Here is a 14,162-nt window from a genome sequence, read left to right on the forward strand (position 1 = left end):
GGTTATGAGCCACCATGTGGTTGCTGGGAATTGAACTCAGGACTTCTGGAGGAGCAGCCAGTGCTCTTAACTGCTGAGCCATCTCTCCAGCCCAAGAAAACATTTTCTTACCCTCACTTAGGTGTCCTGAAGGCAGGCACTTCTTACTCCATATCCCTCTGCAATGACCACTCGCTTTCTGGACAGTCTGTTCCAGTATCCACATCCTCACAGTTTCAGTATGCTTGTCCATCACCTGTTCATAGTAAATGTTACTAAATATAGTTAGTGTGTTGAAGTCAATAACCACAAGGACTGCAGCCTGAGACTGGGAGACAGAACTCCATGGGAAGTTGGTCATATAGCAGTGGTGTAAATATGAAACATTTGTGGTTTTTTTCTGACCCTAGCTGGTGATGCTATTTGAGAGGTGGTGGAAACTTGAGGGGGTATAGCCCAGATATGGGAAGGCATATTGTAGGGTTGTAGGCCTGTGTCTGCTCTGGCATGGTTTTATGTCCCACAGTGTATGCCTTGGAAGGTTATGCCTGACCCCCAGTCTCTGTTTTGCTTTCTGGTCCCTGTCCCTTACACCCAGCATCATGATGTTCTGTTTAAATATGTGGGTCCAAAGCACCATAAGCAGAGAGCCTTCTGAATCCATGAGTAAGTTAAGTCATCCCTCCCTTACAATAACAGTGTAAAAAAAAAAGACAGGAAATTGATCATCAGAGTATTTGTTGCTGTGACTTCCTGACTTTGTAGTTTCTAAGTTTTTAAAATTTGTTTTGGGGAGGAATTTGAAAGAACTTGGAGGCGTGGTCTGTAAAAAGCCTAGGATGCTCTAAGCTGAGCTTGGTGGCTCTTGTTGGAACCCAGAAGTTTAGAAGGCTGATAAGAATGTGGACAACAAAGACTGCTTAGGAGATTTTAGGTAGAAATAAGATTCTAAGATTGTACTGCTAGTTGGTTTGGAGGTTATCCATGCTAGCTAGATTCTAGCAGTGTGTGTGTGTGTGTGTGTGTGTGTGTGTGTGTGTGTGTGTGTGTGTATCCATGCATATACCCATGCCTGAGGCTAAGGCTAAATTTAAAATAAGGGACTTATTTTGCAAAGAGTGTTTTTTTTAAGAGAGAACTATTCATTTATTTTATGATTACACTCTGCAGACACACCAGAAGAGGGCATAGGATCCCATTACAGATGGTTGTGAGCCACCATGTGGTTGCTGGGAATTGAACTCGGGACCTCCGGAAAAACAGTCAGTGCTCTTAACTGTTGAGCCGTCTCTCCAGCTTGCAAAGGGTATTCTTAAGACAGGGTAATGTTTAGGTCCTCACTTGAGTATCGGTGGCTGATTTCAGCCAGGTTTACAGTGAAAACTAAGAGAAAAAAGAAGAGCAAAAGACTTGGAAACTATGTAGTTGGATCTGAAAAGGACTAGGTTGTGGGGAGAGAAAATGTCATTAAAACAAATTGGTATCATTAAAAATAAATTGATGAAAAAGAATAAATCTAGCTAACTTCTTAAGCTTGGAAACATTAATTCATACTCATTTAGTACACTTACTTTCTTTTCCTTACTTTTTTTTGAGTATATATGAATGCTTTCTTCAACTTCCTCAACGATGACTACACAAACCAGGTCAGTTTTCTCTCACATGTGATATTCATTACTGATCCCAAGTCTTATGCCTTTTGAATATTCTAGAATGGCCCTATCAATACTATACTTATCTGAAATTGTAAGTTGAAAGCCTCTGACTTTATTCATGATGACTGTTTCAAAAAGTAACTACCTTATGCTAGCAAGTAAAACTCCGGTGCTGGGTTTGGTTTACTTCTTTTTGAGTTGTTGGCCAATAGAGTCACATAGACCCCCATGTACCAGTGCCAGTACTCTTGGTTACCCTCTAGAACTTGAAGGTAAAAGACCTTACTGCGTAAGGCACCACATACTTGAGTCACAGAACATGGAGCACTCAGGCTGGTATCCACCTGAAAGTTTCATCCCTCCTGGCTAGTTATGGTGCTGGAAGGCGCTGTGTGTGCTGCTGCGGGAGAAAAGCAATCCTTAATTCATCCGGCCATGAACCCTGAAAGCTACAATGATGAACAAAATATGCTCACTGCATAGTGGCATGAACGTTGTGGATGTAACTAACCATTTTCTTAGATCTAAGGCCAGATTCACGAGACTGTGATCCATACCTGGCACTGTGAAAGAGACCAAGAATTTGTGTCTATATAGGTTATAGGCACTAAGGGAGAACTCAACACTATTACTCTGCTAAATAGACATAGTATTAAAATGACTCTTAATGACTTATCACTATGCCCATAGATCAGAGCATCTCTCAGGTTTTATCAGAGAAGCAGCTCCTTGCATTATATTACAGTTAACACTGAGACTCTTGTGGTGGTTTGAATGAGAAAGGCCTGCCGTAGTCGCAGGCATCTGAACACTTGGCCCTTAGTGGCACTGTTTGGGGAGGTTTGGATGGAGCAGACTTAACAGAGGAGGTGCATCACTCGGGGTGGGATTTGAGCTTAACACAGTCATGCTACTTCAGATTTCTCTGTTTACTTCGTGCTTGTAGTTCAAGTTGTGAGCTCTCAGCTTCGTACTCCAGCTGTCATAACTACTGCCCTTTACCACACAAATAAACTAAGTCTCTCTCTCTCTATATATATATATATCCTAGATATAGATAGATAGATGACAGATAGATGACAGATAGATGATAGATAGATAGATAGATAGATAGATAGATAGATAGATAGATAGCACTCATATATAGAAAAGAACTGGGCTGAGGGTTCCATGCCTATAATCCCAGCACTCAAGAGGCCAATACAAGGAGGTCAAGAGTTCCAGATCATTCTCAGTTGTGAATAGCAAATTTAAAGCAGCCTGGGTTATATGAGACCCTGTCTTAATCAAGCAAAAACAAAAAAACAAAAAACAAAAAACAAAACAAAACCCAGAGACATCACTGAGAGAGGGATCAGGGACACAATGCTTACGTAGGTCTACCTAAAAAATTGTTTCCCCAGGATTATCTCTCTCTCTCTCTCTCTCTCTCTCTCTCTACAACAACAAACATATAGATCTGTGTGTCTCTCTCTCTCTCTCTCTCTCTCTCTCTCTCTCACACACACACACACACACACACACACAGAGAGAGAGAGAGAGAGAGAGAGAGAGAGAGAGAGAGAGAGAGAGGATTTATGACAGACTATAGTCCAGCTAATCCAAAAATTGTTGAGTGTGAATGGAAAGTCAAGAATCCAGTAGTTGGTCAGTCTACAGTGTTGGATGTCTCAGCTGGTCTTCAGTATCTGCTAGAATCCCAAAGAAGTAGGTTCTAGTGACAGTAAAGAAGTGGATGTGCTAGCAAGGTGAGGGAAAGCAGGCTAAGAGCATGAGCTTCCTTCTACCATGTCTTAGATAGGCTTCCAGCAGAAGGTGTGGTTCAGATTAATCTCTTCCTGCCTCAAGATCTGGATAAAAGATGTGTGTCTTCCTATTTCAAGGGTTTGGACTAGAATGGATTCACCCACTTCACAGCAAGCAGAAAATCTTACAGGTGTGCCCTCCATTTCTGGATTGTAGTTTATTCAGATAAGTCAAATTGACAAACCAGGACTAACCATCATCCACTGGCTTGCCCTTTCTCAATCATTCTTATTCCTTGCTTTTAGGATGGGGAATATTTGCCCTAGTATATTGGAAATAATGGAACTTTCTTCTTCTCCTTCTCCTTCTCCTTCTCCTTCTCCTTCTCCTTCTCCTTCTCCTTCTCCTTCTCCTTCTCCTTCTCCTTCTCCTTCTCCTTCTCCTTCTCCTTCTCCTCCTCCTCCTCCTCCTCCTCCTCCTCCTCCTCCTCCTCCTCCTCCTCCTCCTCCTCCTCCTCCTCCTCCTTCCTCCTTCCTCCTCCTCCTCCTCCTCCTCCTCCTCCTTCCTCCTCTTCCTCCTTCCTCCTCCTCCTTCCTCCCTCCTCCTCCTCCTCCTCCTCCTCCTCCTCCTCCTCCTCCTTCTCCTCCTCCTTCTTTTAAATTTTACAGGGGATCATAGTAACAGTTGACCTTGAATTTCAGAAGAGTCTTTGAGTTCATACTTTTAGGCAGTGTTGGGACTGTTTTTCTCCTGTCCTGGTTTATGACCGTTGTTGTAGTGTCATGATCACTTCACAGCTTTCCAGGTTCCAAACCTCTCTTCCTCGAACCCCTTATGATTCCCTATTACAATAATCCCTTCAAGGCAGTCCAAAATGGGGCAAAAATAACTTTATGATTTTTGAACTGAGCCTCCATTAATCCTTCATTAATTCTCTTTCTGCTCCCCTGTCAAAGGTCTTTTCTCTTCCCTTCCTTCCTGCATCCTCCCTTCCTCTCTCTCTCCTTTTCTCTCTCTCTCTTTCTCTCCTTTCCTCTTTCTCTGTCTCTCTCTGTGTCTGTCTGCCTGTCTTTTTTCTTACAGGGTCTCTCACAGATTTCTTACAGGGCCTCTGTGTGATTAAACATGGCCCACCACAGCTGGTGTATGATATGATTTTTAAGGCAGTCCAAACTCCTACAATGCCTCTTACCATCTGTTTGAACAAGATTTCCTTGTGTGTCCTCATCAGCAAATGTGCTTCTCCTCACAGTCCTGTCTTCCAGTCACACTCCCCCGAGTGCACTTCTGAGTACACACTGCTTATGCTCTGTGGATCTGGGATGCTACAACCTGTGAGCGGCTTCCCTAGGCATATACAGAGACACCTTTATTCAAGCCTACTTCATCATTCATATTCCCTCACCAGAGAAGCCCTCAATCACATTTCTGTAGCAGTGTTCACTCCTATAATTTATTCTTCTCTGAGTGCTTATGCATGTGAGAGTTTTCCTTCTCTTTATGTAGGATTCCTTTAAGTAACTTCTGCAGTGCTGGCTGAGTGGACATGAATGACTTTAATTTGGGTTTATATTGTAAGCTTTTTATTTCCTCGTTGACTTTTTAAAAAGTTTGAAACATACATACAAGCAACAGAGATTGAGCAGGGTATTTAAGAATATATTAGTATACATACATATATATAATAAATATATATATATACATATATATTACATATATGTATGTAGCAAAAATTAATGAAAGAAGAGGCAATGAATTTGAGCAAGGAAGCGTATATGGGAAGGTTTGGAGAGAGGAAAAGTAAGGGGAAAACTATGAAATTATATTGCAATCTCAAGAATTTAAACAAATAAGTTTTAAAACTTTAGATGTAATTCATATACCACACTATTCATCCATGTTTTCAATGTACAATATAACAGTGATTTCTAAAATTTTATAGTAGTTTTTAAGTAGTGGTAAGTATATTACCATAGCTATTATTCATTCAAGTATATATTGCACATCAAGTATCATGCCACTCACCTACTCCTCTTCTTCCCTCCTGCCTACATTCCCTTTAGTCCTCTTTGTTCCCTGATAGCGATTATATATACATATATATATATATAATATATATATATATTTTATATATATATATACATATATATATATATAATATATATATATATATTATATATATATATATGTATATATATACACATATATACATATATATCCATGTATATAAAATCTAGGAATCGTCAAGTGGTGGTAGCATATATCTTTAATCCTAGGACTCAGGAGGCAGAGGCAGGCAGATCCTAAGGCCAGCCTGGTCTACAGAGTGAGTTCCAGGACAGTCAGGTTACACAGAGAAACCCTGTCTTGAATGAATGAATAAACAAACAAATAAGCAAACAAATATAAAGTCTAGCAATCTCAAGTGAGAATGGTAGAAAGTACATGTTATCTTTTTTTTTTTTTTTTGCTGAGACTGCACTAATTTGCTCAATTTTCTTATCTCTATCTACATCTATTTTCCTGGAAATGATATAAGTCTTCTCTTCTTTGTGACTATTTTGTTTGATTTTGAGACAAAGCATCTCTGTGTAGCTTAGGATGGTCTGCAACCTACTGTCTAACACAGGCTAGCTGTCTTAGTTTGGGTTTTATTAACTATGAAAAGACACCATGACCCTGGCAACTCTTATAAGGAACATTTAATTGGGGCTGGCTTACAGTTCAGAGGGTTAGTCCATTATCCTAATGATAGGAAGCACGTACAGGCAGACATGGTGCTGGAGAAGGAGCTGAGAGTTCTACATCTTGTTCCACAGGCAGCAGAAAGAGACTGTGCACAACACTTGAACATAGGAAACCTCAAAGCCTGCCCCCACAGTGACACACTTCCTCCAGTAAGATCACACCTAATCCAACAAGGCCACACCTCCCAATAGTGCCACTTTTTATGGGTCTATGGGGACAAATTACATTCAAACTACACCACTAGCCTTGAACACCGACTCCCCCTCTTTATAATCAAGTGCATGACCACACTTAACTTCCATTGTCTACAGACACACTTTCTTTATCCTTTCCTCTGTTGCTGGACACCTAGGTTGGTTTTTATTGGTGTGCAATTATTTCTGAGATGTGAACTCACGGCCCTGTGGGTACATGCCCGAGAGTAGTATAGCTGGGGTAAATTGTAGGTGTAGTTTTAGTTTCTAAGGTAACCTCCATACAAGCTTCTATAGTGGCAGCACTAGTCTATATTCTTGTCAGCAGTATATGAGTTATCTTCTGTCCACATCTTAAGCAACGTTTGTTTTTTAATATCTTTTTAAATTCATTGAGTTTCTTACGTGCATACAATGTATTTTTATGACACTCAGCTCCCCACTCCTCTTCCCAACTTTTCTTGGACCCAGCCCCCATATGCCTCCAACTTCATGTCCTCTTCATTTAAACATAATAATCCTCTGAATCAATTTGTACTGCCTATGTACACATGAGTATGGAGCCATCTATGGAGCATGGTCAGCCTACCAGGGGACACACCATTAAAGAAATCTGGCTCTCCTTCCTGTGACCACCATCAGTTGCAAGCATTTCCTCAGCTTGAGATAGGGCTTGTGAGCCCCTTCCCTTCCATGCTAGAATGTTGGCTGGCTTCATCTTATATAGGTTTTGTTCAAATAACCAAAGCTGCTGTGTGCTTCTGGATGCAGTGGTTATATCCAGAAGACACTAGTTTGCCCTGGTCTTCCCCAGATTCTGGCTCTTCCTTGATGTTCTCTGAACCTTGGGGTGGGGAGTATGATGTGGATATCCGTTTTGTGGCTGATTGCTTTACAGACACCTATTCCATGCATTTTGACATGTTGTGAGTTTTTGTACTAGCCACCATTCACCATACAAAGAAACTTCTCTGATGAAGGCTGAGGGTTGCACTTGTCTATGGGTTGAGGGATGTGTATTTATAGGACAATTTTATTTGACATCTTTAGTGAAATAATAGCAGTAGGTTCACCCCTAGAGCTTATGATCTCCATGGCCATAAGTTCTTGGCCAGATTTCTTCCTGTAGAGTAAGACTTAAATCCACTCAGAAAGCAGTTGACTGCTCCCATATCATTCCTGCCACTGTGCATGCTGGGGCATATCATGCTTTGTTGTTGTTATTGTAACTCACAGGGTTCACAGCTGGGTGAAAGTGTAGATGTTGTTTATCCCCTAGAAACATTCATAGCATCTTCTGGTACTGTGAAAACTAGCCAGCAAAGAGGAAGCTTTCTGGTCAGTAACAACTGACTTCTTCCTATTCTATGACCAAAGTCTATTATGTCTTCAGCCATAGAAGGAGCAACAAGAGCAATGGCAATGGCCTGTATTGTTTAGAGGTGTGTGTGTGTGTGTGTGTGTGTGTGTGTGGTCTTCAGGCCTCTACTCACCGTCGGCAACAACTGGAGAGTATCTGTCTCATGCCTAGCACTGGGCATACCTGTCACTGTGGGGTTTTGTTTTTTTTTTTCTTTTTTATGTGTATGGGTGTTCTGCTTGCATTTATTTCTGTGCACACTGTGTATGCAGTGCTCACAGAGGCCAGAAGAGGGCATCAGATCTTCTGAGCTACATGAGGTACCATGTGGGTGCAGGGATCAAACCCGGGTCATCTGGCAGAGCAGCCAGTGCTCCTAACTTCTGAACCATCTCTGTAGCCCAGTGTTGGTCAGGCCTTTTATTTGGCAACCTATGACTTGTGGGAGGACAAGTAATTATCCCCTCTTTAGGACAACTTAAATTTAACTCTTTTATATGTATTAATTAATTGGTTGATTAGTTGATTTTTTTTTTTTTTTTTTTTTTGAGACAGGGTTTCTTTGAGTAGCCTTGGCTGTCCTGGAATTTGCTCTACTCTGTAGACCAGGCTGGTCTCACACTTACAGAGATCCCCCTGCCTCTGCCTCTCAGTTGCTGGGATTAAGGGCATGTGCTACCATCACCTAGCTTTATATGTATTATGTATAAGCTATGCATTATATGCAGCTTATAAATTAGTAGGGTTCCATATGACTTGTTCAAATGCCTTATTGCTAATATCCCTCCTGTCCTACTTAGGGTTTTCATTGCTGTGAAGAGACACCATGACCAAGGCAACTCTTATAAAGGACAACTTTTAGTAGAGGCTGGCTTAGTTTCAGAGGTTCATTCCATTATCATCTTGGCAGGAAACATGGCAACATCCGGGTAGGCATGCTGCTGGAGAAGGAGCTGAGTTCTACATCTTGTTTTAAAGGCAGGCAAAAGTAGGCTGTCTTCTGAAGGCAGCCAAGAGGAGAGTCTCATCTGCACTGTGCAGAACTTGAGCATAGGAGTCTCAAAGCCCACCTACATAGTGACACACTTCCTCCAACTAGGCCACACCTCCTAATAGTGCCACTTCCCATGGGTCAAGCATATTCAAGCCATCACACCCCTCCCACCTTCTCCTCTACCCTTTCTTCCCTACTGTTATTTACTTTTTCTTTCCTTTTTTTTTTTGTGTGTGTGTTGGTTTATTTGTTTGTTTTGTTTTATTCTAGAGAGGGTTTCTCTGTGTAGCCCTGGCTGTAGATCTGGCTAATCTTGAATTCACAGAGATCCACCTGCCTCTTCCTCCTGAGTGCTGGAATTAAAGACATGAACCACCTGTCTTCCTCCCCGAATCACCACTTATTGTTATTTCCTTTTTTTAACTGTTGGAAGCAATCTCTTTGCTCTTTTTTAAAAAAAAGATTTATTTATTTATTTTATATATGTGACTACACTGTAGCTGTCTTCAGACACACCAGAAGGAGACATCAGGTCCTATTACAGATGGTTGTGAGCCATCATGTGGTTAATGGGAATTGAACTCAGGACCCTGGAAAAGCAGTGAGTGCTCTTAACCGCTGAGCCATCTCTCCAGCCCCTATTGTTATTTTCTTAATGACTGTTGTTCTTACTGGGGTGAGATGTAATCTTATCTTCATTGATTTTAAAAGGTGAATTTTTTTCTAGGTCGTTAGTTGGAAGTTACTTATTCTCAGAGTTTAAAATACATTATTCCATACTTTCTTGGTATTTCGGTTTTCTGTTAAGTGAGATCTGATGTTACTTTGGTGAATTGGACTTTGTAAGTAAGTTGGCATTTTTCTCTTGAAACATTTAACATTATCGTTTCTTTGTTGTGCAGTGTATACATTTGGAAACCCATATGACATGAATATTCTTTCTAGTCCTCTACTTAGAATTCTTGTACATGGCTGTTTGTTTCTTTGCCAGGTTTCAGGGAAACTGGGGCTGTTGTTTTATTGAGTATATATTCTGTGTCTTTAGTTTGTGTCTCTCTACCTTCTCTATTTCAAAAGTTTTTAGGCTTGTTCTTTGGATCATATTTTAGAGGTCTTTTTTTTTTTTTTTTAAAGGTTTGGTCATGATTGTTTATCAGTTTTCTTATTGTGAGTGAGTGTGTGTGTGTGTGTGTGTGTGTGCGTGGTATGCTCACATGTGTATGTTTGGGGGTCAGAGGTAGACAACTTACAGGAGTCAGTTCTGTCCTTTCACTATTTGTATTTTGCTGGTTCAACTAAGATTGTCAGGCCTGGTAGCAAGCACCTTAACCTGATGAGCCATTTTGCAAGCCCTATTTCTTTTCTTAATTGCTGTCTGAATGTAATATTTTTTCAGCCTTATTTTTAATCCCTGTTATTCTTTCTCCTGCTTGATGAAGCTTATTGGTATTACTTTCCACTGTGCTTTTATAATTTGATTTATTGAGTTTTCAATATCCAGTATTATTGAGTCCCCTTGAATCCCAACCTAATTTCAATTTTTTCATTGAATTTCTCATCTACAGTTTGGACTTTTAAGTTCAGATCTTGTATCAAATTCTGTATTTCATTCATCTACTTATTTGAACTCTCTTTGAGATCACTAGTCATTTTTAGAATTATTTTTATTTTATTTTGTGTGTATGAGTGCTTTGCCTGCATGTACATCTCTGAACCTTCTGGATGCTTGGTACACATAGAGACCAGAAGAAGGTACTGGATATCTAGAAACTAGGGTCATAGACATTTATGATCTGACATATGGGATTGGGAATTGAACCTGGGTCCTCTGGAAGAATAGTCTACGCTTTCAAGCACTGAGCCATCTCTCTAGCCCCTTGTTAGTCATTTTTAAAAAGTCATTGTTTGTTTTCTTTACATTCAGTTACTGAGAAACTCTTGCTCTTGGGGTTGTTCAATTGCCTTACTTTTTCATAGTCTTCATATTTCTGCTGCAATTGTGGACATTGTGTGAAGAATGTATCTTTTAGGACCTACCTTGTTCTTTCTTTTCTCCACTTGTTTTATGAGTTCTCATTATGGGCCAGCTTCTCTTGGGTTTATGATCCTCATAACCACTTTGAGGGGAAGAAGCAGACAGCAGTAACAAAACATACAATCTGACAGCAACACAGTATTATAGTGAAGTGATCCCAGCATCTATAACCATAATCATCATCATGGCACTTACAGGCCAGTGTGAGCTACATAGGGAAAGTGTCTCAAACACAAACAAGCAAACCAGCTGACCAAACCAAATAAGCCTAAAGCCACAGGGAAAGGAAGAGAGAAGAAGCAAGATATAAGGAGAGAATAAAATGAAAGCCATGGAGACAATAACGAGGGAGAATAGACTAATAGTAAACACAACACCCTAAAACCAAACCAGACTAAACAACAAAACCTCATCTATATTTTCTCCCAGCTGAAGAGAGCTGGCTTTTACCTTGGGCTTATCTTTTGGATCTCACTGTGTGGGTGGTATGGATGCTTCTCTCCCAGGAGACCAAACAAGTTAGACTAGAAATGGCTGTAGCTTGAACTCATCTTCTAGCTCTTTTCAGCAGCTACCCTCAAATTTCTCATGCCAGCCTCACAGCTCAGATTGCCCCTCCATCTCTGTGCCTGTCAATCCCTCTTGATCCTCGCTGGTGAGTTGTATATGTGGCTGACACCAGTGTTCAAGATCCTTGGAGATCACTGTACATATTAACATTCACAGTGGATCTTTCTTCTATCCCCAGAGTCTGTGCTGCTGTAAACATCACTCACTGGTTTTTGCTCTGCTGCTCTATGGGCAGCTAGCAGTCTCTGTATACACATCTATGTCCACAGGTTTGACCCCACATCATCACCACGTTCTTGAGGTGAAGAGGAAGGAAGTCTTTGTGGCTTTGGCATAAAAAAACCCAATAACAAAACAACAACAAAAACAACAAAACCCAAAAAAACCACCAACAACAGGATTTCCTACAGTCTGTAGCTAAGAGGTTTGATTCCAAAACCTCTCCCAGGATTGCTTCAAACTTCTGGTTGTCCTCTTATGGTCTAGATTACAGGTGGAAGCTATGTCATATCTGGCTACTCTGAATATATATGTCTGTGCATGTTCTGTGTGTACAGAGGCACATGTATGTGGCTCTGCTTGTAGGTGCATGTTCATTTGTATGGAGAGTAGATGTCATACTTAAGGACCATCTACCTTGGTTTTTAATATTATTTTTGTTTTTAGTAACTAATTCTTTTACTTGGAGGGTATCATTTGTGCATGCACATATGTGGAGGTCAGAGGACAACCCATAGCAGTCTACTCTTCTTCCATGTGGATCCTGGGGATCATATTCAGGGTTCTTAGCAAGCCATGCATTGCTTTCTGAGCTATCTTTCTGGCCCTATCTCCTTCTGTTTTGAGGCAGGGTTTCCCACTGGCCTGGAGCTCAACAAGTAAGTTAAGCTAGTTAGCCAGAGCCTCAGGGATCTGCCTCTCTCTGTCTTCCAGTGCTGAGTTATAACTATATACCGTTATGCCTAGCTTTTTTTTATACATAAGTTCATTGTTGTGTTTTATAAAAAGACCAAGATATGTTTTATAGAGCGCAGTATGGTGAGGTAGGAAGGGCGCCTCAGCGGGCCCAGGCTAAGGCATTCCTTTCCTCTGAGGTATCAGAGGGTATACTATATAATACGATATAATACTATATATATAGTATATGGGTATATAGTATACCCATATACTGGGTATACTATAGAATAGGGTTTATTTGGGGGTATGGGAAGGGGGGTTGAGAAGACAGTAGAGGCAGAGAAAGACAGAGGGGGTGGGGAGAGGGAGAGAAGAGAGGAGCAGCCAGTCAGGAACACATGGAGAGGGCGGAGGGAAGAGGGAAGAGAGGGAGGAAAAGGTCAGGGAGAGAAGAGAGTCTGAGGAGAGAAGGGGCAGAGAGTGAGGAGGGGCCAAACAGCCCCCTTTATAGCAAGCTAGGTCTACCTGGCTGTTGCCAGGTAACTGTTGGGTGGAGCATAGAAGGAATGCTAACATTCATGAAGTTGATCTCATGTCCCATACTTGCAAGGCAAGAGCTTTATTATTTGAGCCATTATTCCCAGTCGTTCTTTTTTATTTAATTTTAAGACAGCACCTAACTATGTAGCCTGAATGAATTGGAATTCTATGTAGAACCAGGATGGCCTTTGCTTTTTAATCAATTAATTAATTAGTTTTGAGATAGAGTCTCTTCTAGCTCAGATTGGCATTGAACTAGCTATGAAGCTGAGAATGACCTTGAAGTCCTAATCTTTCTGCCTCTATGTCCTACTTGCTGGGATTACAGGTGTGCGCCACCAATGTGTGACTCATATCAATCATCTTAATAGATTAAAAGAACACTTTTTTAAAAAAAATTGTTTAAACTTCTTTGTTTAGAAGAGCTCAAGCTGTTCTTCTGCTTGCACTCTCACTGTTCGGGCTATGCTTCCAGCTCCACATGTTGGAGAGCCTCTGGACTCTGCTCTGTTGCAATGGGCCTTCTGAGTCAGCCCTCAGTCCATGATAGATTTACCCATCACTTCTGTTCAGTGTTTGCTTTGGCACAAACAGGTAATTCAGCCACTGGTTGACATCAGGAAAGTGTTTGGATTGGTTTAACACTACAAGAGCATCTGGAGCCCAAGCTAATCAATTATTAACAGGATAAACAAAACTTCAAGTGATGCTATGGGCCTGAATTACCTTAGTCTCCAGCTTGCTCCCTAACCTGGGAGCCCATCAGGGTCTGCTTGGGTGGCCAGACTGGTGGTCATCACAGGCTAGTTCCTTGTCTTACCCACTGATGCTGGACTGGTAGTTGTCTCAGGCTGGCTTTCTTTCAGGGAATGTTAGCCTACTAATCATTCAGCTGGTTATAGGTCAGAACATTGAACATAGACATAGCCTCTGTTCTCTCTGCTAGAGACTAAAGAACCTTGTCTGGGACCATGGACACCAGGCAGGAGTGAGTAGTGGGTCTGAGACAACCACCAGACCAGTGCCATGGGGCTCAGAAAGGGAGCAAGCCTGAGATGACCACCAGTCTGGCACCATAATGCACTAATGTACCATAACACTCCTGAGATGACCCCAGACACTCAGAGACACCAGCGCCACTAAGAGGAGCAAGTAAGTGGTAGAAAAATAGAAGAGAAAGAAACAGAAGGATGTGTGTACAATGAAGAGGCAGAACTGAAGATTTGAAGTAGTAAGAAACCTGATGTGAGTAGTGAGTAATGCCACATGGTGGGGTCCTGACCTGTGTCCTCTCTGGGGGCCACATCTGGGCCTATAACCCAGCAGCAGTAGAGGTCAGTTACCACCAAAGGCCAGGTAGACATCTTTGGTCTGCGCTGTGTCCTGGGGACATATTGATGTCTGAGGGGAGTGTAACTGGCCCCACCCCTCACCTGGGCATTGT

The 14,162-nt window shown here is 41.4% G+C and overlaps 1 pseudogene; it reads right to left on the reverse strand.

The window, feature by feature from the left end:
- Window positions 1-13,586: 13,586 nt before the first annotated feature.
- LOC117706446 (small nucleolar RNA SNORA17) lies at window positions 13,587-13,705 on the reverse strand (annotated as a pseudogene).
- Window positions 13,706-14,162: the final 457 nt, after the last annotated feature.

This window comes from Arvicanthis niloticus, chromosome 3 (assembly GCF_011762505.2).
Source record: "Arvicanthis niloticus isolate mArvNil1 chromosome 3, mArvNil1.pat.X, whole genome shotgun sequence".
In the NCBI taxonomy this organism is placed as follows: Eukaryota; Metazoa; Chordata; class Mammalia; order Rodentia; family Muridae; genus Arvicanthis; species Arvicanthis niloticus.